The sequence below is a fragment of the Perna viridis genome, chromosome 8 (genome assembly GCF_037379345.1).
Source record: "Perna viridis isolate PV_CMFRI_1.1 ecotype Kerala chromosome 8, ASM3737934v1, whole genome shotgun sequence".
NCBI classification, from domain to species: Eukaryota; Metazoa; Mollusca; class Bivalvia; order Mytilida; family Mytilidae; genus Perna; species Perna viridis.
This window is the reverse complement of record NC_142452.1, coordinates 14,808,075-14,824,298: the sequence shown is the minus strand read 5'-3', so window position 1 is coordinate 14,824,298 and position 16,224 is coordinate 14,808,075. Positions and strand designations below refer to the sequence as shown.

At 30.4% G+C, this 16,224-nt stretch overlaps 1 long non-coding RNA gene across 1 annotated transcript; it reads left to right on the top strand.

Moving 5' to 3' along the window:
* The first annotated feature begins 1,276 nt into the window (after nt 1–1,276).
* On the top strand, nt 1,277–13,718 carry LOC148609466 (uncharacterized). The gene is made up of 2 exons (XR_015914434.1): nt 1,277–1,446; nt 3,928–13,718. It is a non-coding gene; the product is annotated as an uncharacterized LOC148609466 (long non-coding RNA).
* The last annotated feature ends 2,506 nt before the right edge of the window (nt 13,719–16,224 follow it).

The following is a 16,224-nucleotide window of genomic DNA, read 5'->3' as shown; positions in this document are numbered from 1 at the left end:
ATATGCTTAAAATTGTGTCATGGTAGCAGCTACAAGCAAGTGCTCAGCCATAGTTGTAAATACCAAGTCTGGTCTAAAGATGTTAAGAAAAAAATCTGGATTACCTGAAGTTTGTAGGGTCAGTCATATTATTTTATTTATTTTTTTTTAAGCCAAAAAATCTAGGGTTGGTGGTAAAAACTAGGATCTGTTCTCATAATAACTGGAACTACATGTACATTTTCTTTGCAAGTTTTTGAGGGGAGGGGATTATTGAAAATAGGAATCTCCATCCGTTCTTCTATTGCATGGACTGGACCCATCTCTAATTCACTTTCCCTCCTTATCTCTTAGTAAAACTCAATGAAACTTTCACTGAAACTTAATTACATGCCTCCATTGTGCTATTTTAGATTAGGATTAGAACCGATTTTGGGATTTCACATAGCAGATTCAATGAGAACGGATATGATGAATTATGTCAAAGATACAACAACCCCACCAGGATGAAATGTGTCGGCGCAAGTCAAGGCCACCCATGGGACTTCAGTGAATGACAAGGAAACCCTCACACCACAGGGTAGACGGCAGCTGGCCCCTAAACAATATTACACACAGGTACAGCAAAATAATTACTCCAGCAACATGAAAGTAAACTGAAAGTGGAAACAAAACAATACATACAGAGGTCAGACATTCAAAAATATGGGGATAGGTGGGAACCCATTTCTTATCCATTACTTCTTCTATGCCACTGAGTTGAATTGAATGAAACTTTCACAGAATATTTTTACATGTTCCTATAATGCATCTTATATTTTAAATTTTGATCAGAATCAATCTTGGGGTTTCACATACATGTAGCTAAACAGTTTATAGTAATATTACTTACAGGCATCTAAACAGGTTTTGAAGCAGTTTTATAATGCCATAAGACTAGACTTGTACATTGGTTCTGAGAAAAAAAGATAATGTTTCCAGATGCCTGCAAGGGGAGATAATCCAAAGTATTTACATGTTAAACCTTCTGAGCCCTACTCATTGTATGTCTAGATGCACACCACATAAGTTTCTACTGGGGTATTTGTAATTTCATTGAAATCAATTATTACAATTTCTGGAAAATAACAAGGAATTGATAATCTACTTCATTTGTCCTTACTGAAAGCGTTAGTTGAACTTGAACCAAATTTGCTATCCTGTTTTTCATGTATATAAATGTTTAGATGACGGAAATATTCAAGTAATTTTACTTCCATTTCAGAATTTAAAGCTGAGGTACTGTTTTATGTGTGTATATACCTACAATGCTACATGGTTGTATTGCTGAAAAAAAATAATTATCTACACATGTTGTTGATGGTTCTTCACAGTGAATGCAAACACACATACATGTACAGACAGGAAAACTGATCTTGCTGACAGAATTTTTGAATGAATTCTGCTCTCAAGTTACAAGCTTATATGGTAAGAATATTGTTTTAAGACCATAATGAGGGAAGCAGAACATGGGGATCAGATCTCTAGAATTTCTATTCCTCACTCATAAGAAGTTGAAAAAAAAAGTTAGCAAGACCATAAGATTCATGTCTGTTTATTGTTACATTCTACAAAACGGGATTTGTAGTCTGTAGGTAGGCTTTTTGATTTCATCCATTTTTTGTTCTGCACAGGCTTCACCTTAGTTTCAGCCAAATCCAGAGGACATAATCCAAGATCATTTACTTACCAGATATTATTTGAAATTGGAATTATTTTGGATTTAAGAAAATGAATGAAAAAAAATTTATTTGTAAAACTTACCTCTACTAAGGGGGTTAGTCATGCCATCAGTAAGTTTCCTTGACTTTTGTTATCCTACTAACCCTACCTACATGCTGAGAAGACCAACCCCCCTTAGTAAGGGTTAGTTTTACATATTTTATTTTTTGTCGTTTTCTTAATTCCAAAATAATTCCAAATTTAAACAATATCATGTCAAAACTCCTTTTATAACACTCAAATTTAGCAGAAAGAACTTATCACGTTTTGAAAAAAACAACATTTAATACATTTTCCCTGACATTACTATATATGACAAAGATGATTGTCTAATTTTGGCTGAGTTTCTCATGCATTTTATCACATTCAAATAAGACAAGTGGATTTTTTTAGAACTAACGGACATTTATTTTGCATTGATTTTTTTATTTATGCTAGGAGGTCAATAACAACCAACGAAATAAATATAATCTTATTATTCTATGATTATCTTTTATAATTATCAATTTCATATATATTGACATTTGCCCCTTTCATTTAAAATTATAAATGTATGGTGTTATGTTTTAAAATGTCTTGATAAAAAAAAATTTTGATTTGTTATCTTCTTTCCAGGGTAACGCTTTTTTGCAAAAGAAACAACTACTGAAATATTTATATCAATTTTATTATCATAGGCTTCCACCACCCTACGGCACTGATGATATTTTCAAATTTTTCATTTATCTCCATTGTTTTTTTGTTTTTTTCTCATAAATATTCTATATTTATCCCTAAATTACAATTTTCATCCTTTTATTACTAGGAAATGATAATACGTTTTCTTTATTTATTAATTAATTAGTTAGTTTATTTATTTATATATTTATTTAGAGCCCACCCACCAAATTTAGATATCGTTATGAGACCCTGAAATGGGTAGTCAAAAACATTTAAAAAATCATTAATAACTACACTTTAAATTTGCACTTTAAAATAAATCTAATTTAAGGGAGGTAACTCAATCTGATTTAATGTCTAATTCAAGTATAAATATATTGTTAGTCTGTTGATATTGTGCACTTAACAATACTAGACATATACTTGTTTTCCGTTGACAGAAAATACTGAATATTCTTTAATACACTCTTAACACTAATCAATGGATGTTTAAAGCTACTGAATTTACAGAAATTGCTTTTGACAACTCATGATGACAGACATGGAATTTGCACTGAATTTCCACTGAAAAGACACTGAATCTCTTACTACTGAAAGTAAATTTGCTCAGAGTTTTCAGTAGATGTGAAGTAGGAAATGGCCAATTCAGTAAAAATTTTCAGCTACTAGGGTAGTTTTGGACATGTACATAGTCCTGACAGAATAGCCACCAATGATAAAAATAAAACACAAGGTTAATTTCTTTACTATATCTTAAACAGTTGAAGAGATGGAGTGAATTAGAAAGCAAACTTTTGCAGAATAACAAGATTTACAATATTTTTTTTACAATATTTTTCATTGGGTTGAAGTTGTAGATTGAATCATTGTTAGAGTTATATTCCGTGAAAGGCAAAAAAAGATTTTTTTTTTTTTGCAGTTTTATAGCCATAATAGATATAAAAAAAGACTTATGGTAGACGAAATGGTTTTATAAAGCCTATAAAAAATGTCTACATTGGGTTGAAGTTGTACCATGACTCCTCGTTAGAGTAATTGTCCTTGTAAAGTGAAACAAGGTTGTTTTTTTGTCGTTTCTAGCCAATACATTGGAAACTGATAATAAAAGACCTTACAATTTATGAAATGATCTTTGCTAAAAAGGTCTACAAAAGTATTTGTTGGATCAAGTTGTAGGAAAATTCCTTCTCAGAGTTATTGCCCATGGAAGGTGAAAGAAAAAGGATTCAAGTGAGCAATACAAGGTTGTAAGAGCCTTTCTTGTTACTAATTAAGTTACAGTTTCCTTTAATAACTCTTCGGTTTTCTCTGCATGTGAACTTGGTTTTAATGAAAATATCTCCATGATACATAAAAGTGGATTTAATCTGGTCACTGTTTGACCACTTTGAGAAACTTATAGAAATTCTGGTAAATGACATATTTTTTCAGCAAATGATGAAAATCCATACCCATGAAATGAAATTAAGATGAAACTACAATAATCTTTGAATAAACTGTTGCACCTTATAATTTTTTTACTTCCAGATTTTTGTCCAGGTCTGTGTAAGACGTGATGTAAAAGCCATGAACCAAATGTGTTAAAGTTATATAAGAGGAGAACTTTGCAGAGTTTAATGATGACATCTGCCAATTCCAGGAGAAAACAATAATATTCCATAGCATGAGATGCTAACCATAAAGTTAGCATCCAAAATAGTTATACAGCTGAGAAAAAAGAAGGATCTTGAATGTACACAAGACTATTATGTATTTATTGCTGTCAGGTATTTTTGTTTAAGCACAACATATCTATCCATTTTGTAAATATTGAGATTTTCCAATATTAACTTAATGTTTATGTACTTGTGTGCTGTATTGTAAGTTCTATGATTTTTGGCTATATCACAGAACTGACCATAATCAGCTACATGGCTTCCAGTCCCAGAAATTTCAGTGGAACCTGGCTAAGTCAAACCCCAAGTAATGCTAAAACCTGTTTAGATTGGACACTTCTAGATCTCCGTTTATATCAACAGGCATGATTTTTTCAAATCAGATTTTACTTTCTTACTGTATATTTATTTCCATTTTTTTTTTGGCTTAGTTAAATCAGTCTTGCATCTTGAAGCTTTTAAAAGTTCAAAAGGGGTTTGTTTTACAGGCAGGTTTCACTGTAGCAGATTGTTCTTGACCATCCTTATAGTCTAGATAATCTGAGGTTGGTTATAATTTGATATAAAGTTTTCTTATATTGTAAATCTAGTTTCCTATTTTTATGTTGACATTTTCCTTTATATTACACGAGAGTAACACATAATCAATCATGTATCCTTGTTCTGGCTTCATCTTGAATCATTTCCTCTATCTTTTCATTTTCATACCAGATTTTAAACAAAAATAGTCTAACAGTAATTGTTAAGATGTGCTATTTATAGGGTTTTTGTGTGTATTTTTTTCTTTTCAGCAGATGTATATGTACCTTGACTTTTCAATTATGTTTGTTTTATATTTCATCTGCCAACAACAAATAAGTTAACATGTCTGAAATTGCAATGATACCTCAAGTTTTAATTGTCCCATATAAAGATGATAAGGTGTTTTATTCTTCTTTAATGTGCTTCAAGTCCCTAACATCTAAGGTAATTATACTTTCCCTGTTTCATATATATATGAGCTTGAAACTTTGATCATGGAACTGCTTTTTTTAGATTATTTGGAATGCATAAGTCTGTCCATCTGTCCTTCATACATTTACTGGGCTTATTGTTATATGATTGCAGGTGATATATATCCACTCATTGTGTAAGCGGTATACAAGAATCACTTTGTCTGTCTGATCATTGATTAATTGATTTCAAATTTGCCATCTGGCTTTATACAGATGGGAAATAGGTTGAATGCAGTTTTAAGTGCTGTCCATTATTAACTTTTTGTATGTGTGGGGATTTACCTAGCACCACAACCAACTGTATGTTGAAGTAGTTCCTGGTGTGTTATTTTATCGGCTACAAGTCAACAGGTCTTGTGTACATAAAATTCTGTAGTTTTTTAATCATTTTTGGCAATGGAGTTTTGATGCTGACTCAAACTTACTAATACAAACTTAACCTACTTCATTACCAAAGAACACTGGTGTGCTCTTCTGATCACTGTCTTTACAGTTTAAATACTATCAGTTATGATAATCTTGTCTTAGTTGACTAAGTTATTCATTGTTCTAATAAAGTGTCCAAAAGATAACACATGTGTTCTGTGGTATTTAAGGAGGTTACATTTGTATGTAGGGCAGATTTCTACTTACAGAACTATTTCAATTACTCAGTACCTTACCTAGATTTGTATGGAAACCAGTATTACTCTATTTCAGATTGCTGTAAATTGATTTTGACGAAGTCTGTTGAACATTGATATTCCTGTATCTTTTTTTTCTAAATATATAAGTACTTGGTGTTTGGTCACAGATTTATGATAGGCTCTGTTGGTTTAAATGAATATACGAATAAGGAATTAGTACTTCACAAATATTTTTACAAAAATAAAAATGATAAAGATAATTTTTTTTAAGGATTCTTTTTCAAGTTTACTTCAGGGTATACAGATGTTGAGCTGATTTATTGTATAAGAGTGTACAGATTAATTGATCTATTTCCTTTATTTAGCCTTTTTTGCCTTTTTTGCTTGCCTTTTTTGCCTTTTTTCCTTGGGTTTTGTTTGGGTTTTTCTTTCTGTTTTGTGTCTTTTACTTAAAAAAATAGTAATAACACTTCACTTTCCATTCTTTCTGATTTGATTTTTTTAAGTATACTCTACTTACATATTTTTTAACCTTCTCTGTTAATTTATGTCATTTGTGATCAAAATATATTTAGAAAAATTGAGTCAAAATGCTTATAATATTTTTCCATAGAAAAAAGTTTAGCTTTAAAGACAGTGTTTTATTTAACAAAAATTTAAAAAATAATAATAATAATAAATAAATAAAAATTTCAAAGCCTAAGAGACAGTTTCTTTATCTGACAAAAATTAAAAAAAGGAAAAATAGAAAAAAAATTAAAGGAGAACATTTATTTAAACCTTAAAAGATAGTGCTTTATCTAACAAAAAATTAAATAAGGAGAAAGAAAGCTTTTAAGAAAATTCTTTATCCAAAAAAAATAAAAGTTATAAAAAAAAAAAATTAGAAAGGATAAAATAAGAAAAAAACTTATGTTCAAAAGACAATTCCTTATCCAGCAATATTTGAAAGAGAACACTCATTTGAATACATAAAAAGACAGTGCTTTATCTGATAAAAGTTTAGAAAAAAATTTAAAATGTTAAAAAATACTTAAAAGACAATTCTTAATAAAAAAAAAATAAATAAAATACAATAAAAAAAGAAAAAAAATCAAAAGCCATAAAGACAATTCTTTATCTAACAAAAATGAAAAAAGGAAAAAAAATAAGAAAATTTAAACAGTGTTAGAAAAAAAAAAGAAAAAGGAAAAAAAAATCAAATTCTTTAAAGACAATTCTTTGTCTAACATAAAATATTGTCTTATTTTGAATTTTTTTTAGGTAAGCCTATCAAGTGGACATGCATGAAGCAAGATCACAAGAAGGTGCTTTTCAAAGATGGCAGGAATCCAGCAACACTTTATCTGCTAGCCCTGCAGTACTGCAAAATCGCTGAGTGGTAGTAATGTATTGGCAACTGAGTTACATCAAACATGCATGCATCCTTTGTAAGGAGCACTGAGGTTAACATCTCAATAGAGTTTCAAAACACTGGCACCTGCGGTTTCAGAGGTTTATCTTGGAAAAATGAAAATTGGATGATTGGATGAACAATTTCAATCAATTTGTTTGGTCAAATGGAACTAGAAAAGTATCATTTGTAGAGGTTCATGCATACATTATTCTGAAAACTATAATAAAAATCAATTGAGTGGGGTAAAAAAAAAGATTATGGTCAGAGGGATAAGAGAAATCCAAGGGGGATACTCAGAAATCTTAGCTATAATAGGCTAGAACTATTTTTTGGGACAGTTTTTTTATGCTCCCTCCCATAAGAGTGGAGGTGTATGGGATATATTGTAATCACCTTGTCTGTCCATCCATCTGTCTGTTACACTTTTAGTAACATTCTCTCAGCTTCTATTGGAGGGAATGCTTAGATATATAAGGTATATTGCTTTTGCATGATGAATTGTACCATGCCTCCCCTTTTCATTTACTTCCTGTTTACCTTTTTCAGGCAGTACTTACTGGAAATTTTCGTAACATCTCGGCTTTTATTGGAGGGAATGCTTAGATATTTGGTATATTACTTGCATGATGACCTATCAACTGTGTCTCCCTTTTCATGTCCCTTGCTTATCTACTTCCTGTTTACCAAGCAACTGAGTAATTTTTCAGGGGCACATAATGGAAATTTTTGTAACAGATTTCTCAGCTTTTATCAGAGAGATTGCATAGATATTTGGTATATTGCTTCTGACTGTACAATTACTTGTTGTGTGTCTCCTCTTTTTAGGTTCATCTACTTCCTGATTACTGATTTAACTTAGTTATTTTTCTGATGGTACTTGTACATATTGGAAATCTTCGTGACAGTTTTCTCAGCTTCTATTAAAGGGAATGCTTATGAGATATTTGGTACATTGCATCTGCATGATGACTTGTAGTGGGTCTCCTCTTTTTAGGTTCAACCCTCATCTACTTCCTGATAACTGATCAACTTAGTAATTTTTCGGTTACTTACTTGTACACATTGGAAATTTTTGTAACAGTTTTCTCAGCTTCTATCAGAGGGGGTGCTGAAATATTTGGTGTATTGCTTCTGTATAATGATTTTGCCTTTGTCTCCCTTTCCCAGCTTTGACTGAAATGGTTGAGCTGGGGTATTCTTAGCTTGATGTAAGGTGCAACATCTTATTGATTTTGGTATTTTTTGGGGCAAAAAAAAATTAAGTTACTTTATGAGGGTTAGAATAAAGTAAGGTATTTTTTTTTTGGGGGGGGAGGGGGGAGGGTACCTTCATATTTTGGTATTTTAAGGTATCATAGCTTTGCAAGCTGTAATGTAATGATATTTCAAACAAGGGATAATTGACTTGGTATTTTTATGGTTTATATTTTAATTCTGAAAGTTGTGGGTGTATATTTTTAGTGTGGTATGTTTTTGGGTGTCTTTTCAGATTGTGGTATTTTTAACAGGTAAACCTTTAGGGGGGTTGTTGTATGGTAAACAAAATTAGAGTATCTCCCTGGGCTGGAATTTTTAAAAATTTTTGTCCCCTGCTGCTTCATGGAAGGGACTTAGAAATACCAGCGTCTGTCGGTTTGGCTGTCTGTCTGTCTGGTCACACTTGTGGACTTTTCTCCTCAGAAACTACTTGACAATTTTGTTCAGACTTTATGGGATTGTTAGTCATTATTTGTAGTTGAACATATTGCACAGCCATTATGATTCAACAAATTTGACAGGAGCTATGGGACTATGTTGTAGTTGAATAAACTATACTATAGGAACAATTTGTGGACAAAACTTCTCAGAAACTTCTACAGATTTTGTTCAAAATTTGTAGGATTGTTGGTCATCATATTCCCCCCCCCTCAGAGGAAAAGAAAAAAAAATGTGACTTTCTTGAAATTACACATATTATATTCTAGGAATACTTTGTGGACGCAACTCTTAGAAACCGCTCAACAGATTTTGTTATTTTTTTTTAGGATTGTTAGTCACCAGATTGATTGATTATATTGCCCCCATATATTTTGAATTTACAAAATTTACAGGTTTTATGGGATTTTGTTGAAATTACCCATATTTCACAATAGGAACACTTTGTGGACGCAACTCTTTGGAAACCACTCCACAGATTTGTTCAGATTTTGTAGGATTGTCACCATATGTAATTGATTGATGTATTGCCCCCATATTTTGAATAGACAAAATTTATGGGATTTTGTTGAAATTATACATATTTCACTATAGGAACACTTTATGAACACAGCTGCTAGGAACATGTTCCTCAGATTTTGTTCAAATTTTGTAGGATTGTCAGTCACCATACATGTATGTAGTTGATCATATTGCTCCCCTATTTTCAATAGATCAAATTTACAGAATTTATTTTTACATTCTACACCATGGACACTATGTGGAGATAACTCCTCAGAAACCGCTTGATGGATTTTGTTCAAATTTTGTAGGATTGAGAGTCCCCATATTTAGTTAATCACAATGGCCTAAAATTGTGTTTGAACAAAGTTTACATGAGATATTGGGTTTTTAAGTGCTTTTAACTTTTTTTTGTGGCAGTTGGGGACATAAATGTATGGCTATGCATAGCAATCTTGTTTTTTATAGAGCTAGTTAAACAATATGTGAAAATATTACAGTCAGACTAAATTTGTTAAAAAAATGGAAGATAGTAGATAAATATTAATCTGTGTAGGAGTTTTACCACAACTGATATTAAGCTTATACCTCATAAGAATTTGAGCCTTTCGATTTTAATTAAGAGAAGTCAGGCAGTGTTAAGTAACCCATTGATCTGCCACTGCTCATATTTTATCCTGAGATTACTAATAATGTAGTTTTAGGGTCCGATTTGGGTCCGCTGTGGCTGATTTACACCATAACACTGTTCTACTTAACTCTTTAAGAAAAACTGGTACAAATTTAGCTTGAAGTCAGTTGTGGCCAAACTTCTATCAACATTAATTTATCATTTCTCTTTGGTTTTTGTTCATAGCTCTTTTTCATTTGTTAGCTAAACCCTTTTTAATTGAGCTTTTGGCTGCATCCATTATTCATCAGCTGTCTGTAATTTGTTTTACATTTTGTTTAACTACAGAACTCAGATGGTTTTTATCATAGAAGGTAGGAATTATGTATGTAAAAATGATACTTTTCTGGTACATTTGATCAAATGAATTGGCTACCATTGTTTGTCTAATCATTCAGTTTTCCTTTTTCCAAGATCAACTTCTCAGAAACCATAGATGCCAATGTTTTGTAACTCTGTTGGGTTGTTGACCTCAGTGCCCCTATGAAAGAAGTGTGCATGATTGATGTGGCTCTGTTGTCTTTATGTTACTTCCACTCTGATTATCTGGTACACAAGGGATAACAGATTAGTGTTGTTAGATTCCTGTCTTCGTTTGAAAGCATCTCCATGTGATCTTGCCTTATGCATATCTACTTTTTAGACTCACCTAAATTGTTTTCAAGAACACCCTATTCCAGAATTTAATTAATTTTACCCCTTTCAGTCTTTTAATTAAAAAAAATTATGCCCCCTTTAAAAATGCAAACCACCTTTATATCTTTTTGTTTATTTTTCAGGACATCCCCCCTCATGGCAAATAGGAAATAAGCCAGAACCTTCCTTTGGACTTTGATAAAGTTCAGCCCTCCATTTTGGATGTTTTTACTGGAAAAAATGTTTAATCCCCCTTTAAAAAATCAGAAGACACAATTTAAAGTCCTATTTGTGTATCTTTTTTTAAGGCATCCACTTTGGCAGGAATTTTTCATTGTTCTCAATCAAGATCCTCCATCCATAATTTAATAAAGTGTCAACCCACTTTGGATTTTCTGATATAAAAAAGTGAAATAACCCTCATAAAAATCAGAATACAAAATTCAAAGCCCCATTTTATATATTTTTTTTCAAGACCTCCTACCCCTATTTGGTACTTAAAAATTTCAATCCCTCCCCCCTTTCCATATACTTCTTTTTAAGTGATTGGTCTTGGTTCATGAAATCTCTATCATTGTGTTTTTTGGACCATGCAGGCATATGTTTTCAACTTTTTTTTCAATATTCCTTTTTTAGTCTGTTTTGTGTATAACAAAACTTAAAAACTAAAAAAAAAAAAAAATAAAAATTGAAAATTGAAAACAAAATCAGAAGCTTAAAAGTTAGTTTTGTATCTAACAAAAATTAAAAACTAAAACAAAAAAAAAAAACAAAAAAAATGAAAATTGAAAAAAAAATATCAGAAGCTTAGAAGTCAGTTTTGTATCTAACAAAAATTTAAAAAAAAAACTTAAAAAGAAGTAAAAAATAAAAAAAAATAAAATAAATAATTAAAAAAAGAAGAAAACAATGAAAAATATCTTTAAAAATGCAACAGAAAGTTTTTGGCTTGTTTGTTCATAAATTTACAGTATATTTCTGTGGGGCTGCCTGGTCATTTACTTTGATTTTATGGGTTCAGGTTGGGAGGAAATTTTCTATGTTCTCAATTTTTTTCAATATCCCTCCATTTACATAGCAAAAAATCTCAAAACCCTCCTTCCAGAACTGAATAAAATTTCACCCACCTCTTTTTGACCATTTAATTGCAAAATCAAGTTAAAGTCCCCTTATAAAAATCAGAAAACAAAATTCAAATGTACTTTTTTTCCTTTGAAGACCCCCCATCATATCTATCTACTTCTTTGTGAGTGGTCCTTGTTCTTTGTTTTGGAATGAGTAGGTCTATGTTTTCAACTTTTATTTTCAACATTCCTTATTTCTTTTTAAGTCTGTTTTGTATAAAATGAAAGTTAAAAACTAAAAAAAAAAAAAAACAGAAATAAAAAAAATTGAAATTGGAAAAAAAATTCAGATGCTTAGAAGCTGTTTTTGTAAATAACACAAATTAAAAACAAAAGCAAAAAAATAAAAAATGAAAATTGAAAAAAATCAGAAGCCTAGAAGTCAGTTTTGTATCTAACAACAATTAAAAACTAAAGAAAACAAAATGAAAAATTGAAAATTGAAAAACAATATCAGAAGCTTTAAAGTCAGTTTTGTATCTAACAAAAATAAAAAAATAAAAATAAGAAAAAAAAATTACAAAAAATTCTGAAGTTTAAAAATCATTTTTGTATCTAACAAAAATTTAAAAAAAAAATAAAAATTGAAAAAAAGAATTAGAAGCTTAAAAGTTTGTTTTGTATCTAACAAAAAATAAAAAAATAAAAAATGAAAAATTGTAAAAAAAAAAATAGAATAAAATAAATAATTAAAAAAAAGGAAAAAAAAATGTAAAAAGTTCTTTAAAAATACAACAGGACGTTTTTGGCTTGTTTGTTCATAAATTAACAGTTAATTTCTGTAGGACTGCCAGGTCATTTACTTTGACTTTATGGGTTTGGGTTAGGAAGAAAATTTCTCTGTTCTCAATTTTTTTTTCAATATCCCTCCATTTTGATAGCAGAAAACCTCAAAACCCCCTTCCAGAACTGAATAAAATTTCACCCACCACTTTTTAACCTTTTAATTCCAAAATCAAGTGAAAGTCCCCTTTTCGAAATCAGAAAACCTAATTCAAAGCACCCTTACATGTATTTTTTCTTTTCAAGGTACCCCCTCCCCACCCACCCCCCCAGCCCACAATTTTGATACCTTAAATTTCATTCCCCCCATCCATCTACTTCTTACTAAGTGAATGGTCCTTGTATCTAACAAAAATTTAAAATTAAACAAAAAAATAAAAACTGAAAACTGAAAAAAATCAGAAGCTTAAAAATCATTTTTGTATCTAACAAAAATTAAACTTAAAAAAAATTGAAAACAATGAAAATTGAAAAAAAAATCAGATGCTTAAAAGTCCACTTTGTATCTAACAAAAATTTAAAACCAAAAAAATGAAAAATTGAAAATTGAAAAAAAAAATTCAGAAGCTTAAAAATCATTTTTGTATCTAACAAAAATTAAAAACTAAACAAAATGTAAAATTGAAAATTGAAAAAAAAATTAGAAGCTTAAAAGTCAGTTTTGTATCTAACAAAAATTTAAAAAACTAGAAAAAAAAGTAAAAATTGAAAAATTGAAAAAAAAAATCAGAAGCTTAAAAATCAGTTTTGTATCTAACAAAAATTAAAAACATGTCTGTTTTGTAAATAATAAATATTAAAATCTAAAACAAAATTAAATAAAAAATTGTTTGTATCTAACACAAATTCAAAATTTAACAAGAAAATTAAAAACTGAAAACTGAAAAAAATCAGAAGCTTAAAAATCATTTTTGTATCTAACAAAAATTCAAAACTAAAAAAAAATTTAAAAAAAATTTAAATTAAAAAAAAAAATCAGACGCTTAAAAGTCTGTTTTGTATCTAACAAAAATTTAAAACAAAAAAAATGAAAAAGTTGAAAATTGAAAAAAAAAATTCAGAAGCTTAAAAATGATTTTTGTATCTGACAAAAATTCAAAACTAAAAAAAATGTAAAATTGAAAATTGAAAAAAAATTAGAAGCTTAAAAGTCAGTTTTGTATCTAACAAAAATTAAAAAACTAGAAAAAAAAAAAGTAAAAAATGAAAAATTGAAAAAAAATCAGAAGCTTACAAATCAGTTTTGTATCTAACAAAAAATTAAAAAATTAAAAATTAAAAAAAAAAAGAATATAATAAAATTAAAAAAAAGAAAAAAGAAACAATGTAAAAAGTTCTTTAAAAATGCAACAGATAGTTTTTGGCATGTTTGTTCATAAATTAACAGTTAATTTCTGTGGGGCTGCCTGGTCATTTACTTTGACTTTATGGGTTTAGGTTGTGAGGAAATTTTCTGTTCTCAATTTTTCAATATCCCTCCATTTAGATAGCAAAAAACCTCCTTCCAGAATTGGATAAAATTTCGCCCCCACTTTTTGATCTTTAAATTGTAAAAAGTTGAAGCCCCCTTTTAAGAATTACAAAACGAAATTCAAAGCCCTCCTTTTAATCATCAAATGTTTTGAAGACCCTGCCTCCCCCTTTCTTGTGGTACTCTGAAATTTTAAGACCCCAATCTCCTCCTTTTTAAAAAATTACAACTCCTAAAAACTACTGAATGGAATTAGATGAATTTTTCACCTTATTCTCATTTTCATTATGCCTTTTCTCATTTGAATGACTTTTGGGGTTTCTTTACATTTTCTAGGGAGAGAAGTGGATGGTATCAGCAAGTGAGCATAGCCCAGTTTTATTGTTATCTACAGTGTGGAATAGATTATTTTCGTTTCATGTAGTCACGCTCAGGCCATGTACTGGGATTTTATTGTAGATAAATTATACCATTGTTGACATTAACTTTTTTGTGCAGATGTTCAAAACTAGAGAAAATATCTCAATTATTCCCAATACAGTATGTTTTTGATTCAATATTGCATCTGTTCTTGTATCATATTAGGGTGTATGGTGAATTGAAGTAGACTTGTCAAAAGGGACTTATTTTTGGGAGGGGACTTGTTTTCAAATAGTTGATGAAAAGGCTTGTTAAAGGGGACTGATTCTTTTTTTTTTTTTGGGGGGGGGCTTAGTTTGAAATAGTTGATGAAGACTTGTTAAGGGGGACTGATTCTTTTGGAGGGGGGCTTAGTTTGAAATAGTTGATTGAGACTTGTTAAGGGGGGACTGATTCTTCTGGAGGGGGGGGGGGGCTTAGTTTGAAATAGTTGATGAAGACTTGTTAAGGGGGACTGATTCTTTTGGAGGGGGGCTTAGTTTGAAATAGTTGATTAAGACTTGTTAAGGGGGGACTGATTCTTCTGGAGGGGGGGGGCTTAGTTTGAAATAGTTGATGAAGACTTGTTAAGGGAGACTAATTCTTTTGGAAGGGAACTTGGTTTGAAATAGTTGATGTAAGCTTGTTAAAGGGGACATTCTTTTGGAGGGGGGCTTAGTTTTAGTTTGAAATAGTTGATGAAGGCTTGTTAAGGGTGACTGATTTTTTTTTGGAGGGGGACTTAGTTTGAAATAGTTGAGGAAGGCATATTAAGGGGGGCCGATTCTTTTTATAACTAATTGATTCATGTCTGTTGCCATTATAACATCTCTTTTGCTGAATGATGGAACTTTTTTTTTTTTAATTTCTCTTTTGTTTAGTCCAATCATGTCTGTCTATTACTTGGAAATATAGGGTTTCCAAATATTTGGATTGATATAGGTGAACATTTTTTTAGCATGATTTTTTTTTATTTCCTACAAAAAATTCACTAATTTCTTGTCTTACTTCACTTGGCCTGATTTATCATAAAATCCTACATTCCCCCTGAGGAGGTGTACTACACATTGTTTCTTTCATCAGTACATGTAAGCCCTTTAATTAATTGCTAAAAAAAGTCCTTTAATTTCCTTACTTTTTAGAATTTCATCCTTTAATTTATATCCAGGATTAATTTAAACTTGTTGTCTTTACACTTCTACCTTTTGATCTTTTTAGTATACCTTTAAAATGACATATGTTTCTGTTTAGGGGGCTTCATTATTAATTTCAGCATAACATGATATGTAGAACAGGATGCAATCCTCTGGCGCGCTGTGAAAAGCCATAAGGTTGTAAGTCCCTGGCGTAGATGGAATAAGCTCGTAAACTTAGCCTGCTGCATATCAAATCTTGCTTTTGGCTTTGCTTTTGGGTTGGGAATCAAGTCTTTTAAATTCAAAATTTTAAATTTGAACATATGTCATTGGTAAAAGTATTATTTTAGGAACAGAGAGTCGTCTAAAATAATACTGATCAAACATTATTTTAAATATCATACAGCCTTTGTTGGACTAAACATTTACACAGAAAATTATTAGACTTTTAATTGATTATGTTTTCTAATTGATTTTTGGATATTTTTTAAGAAGTAAGGGACCAATATTTTTTTTGGGGGGGGGAGGGACAGGAAAGGGGATAGTGAGATTGATTCTTACCTGGATATTGTGGGGCAGGGTTCCAAATTTAAATGATTAAGTATCATACTTCCTTCCATCTATCTCAGTTCATCAGCTTTAAAGTCTTGGATTATGTGGATTTCCACAGATATTGGTAGAGTGGGACTTTTTTTGGTAGGGACTTAATAAAAACAAATTGATTAAGACTTGTTGTG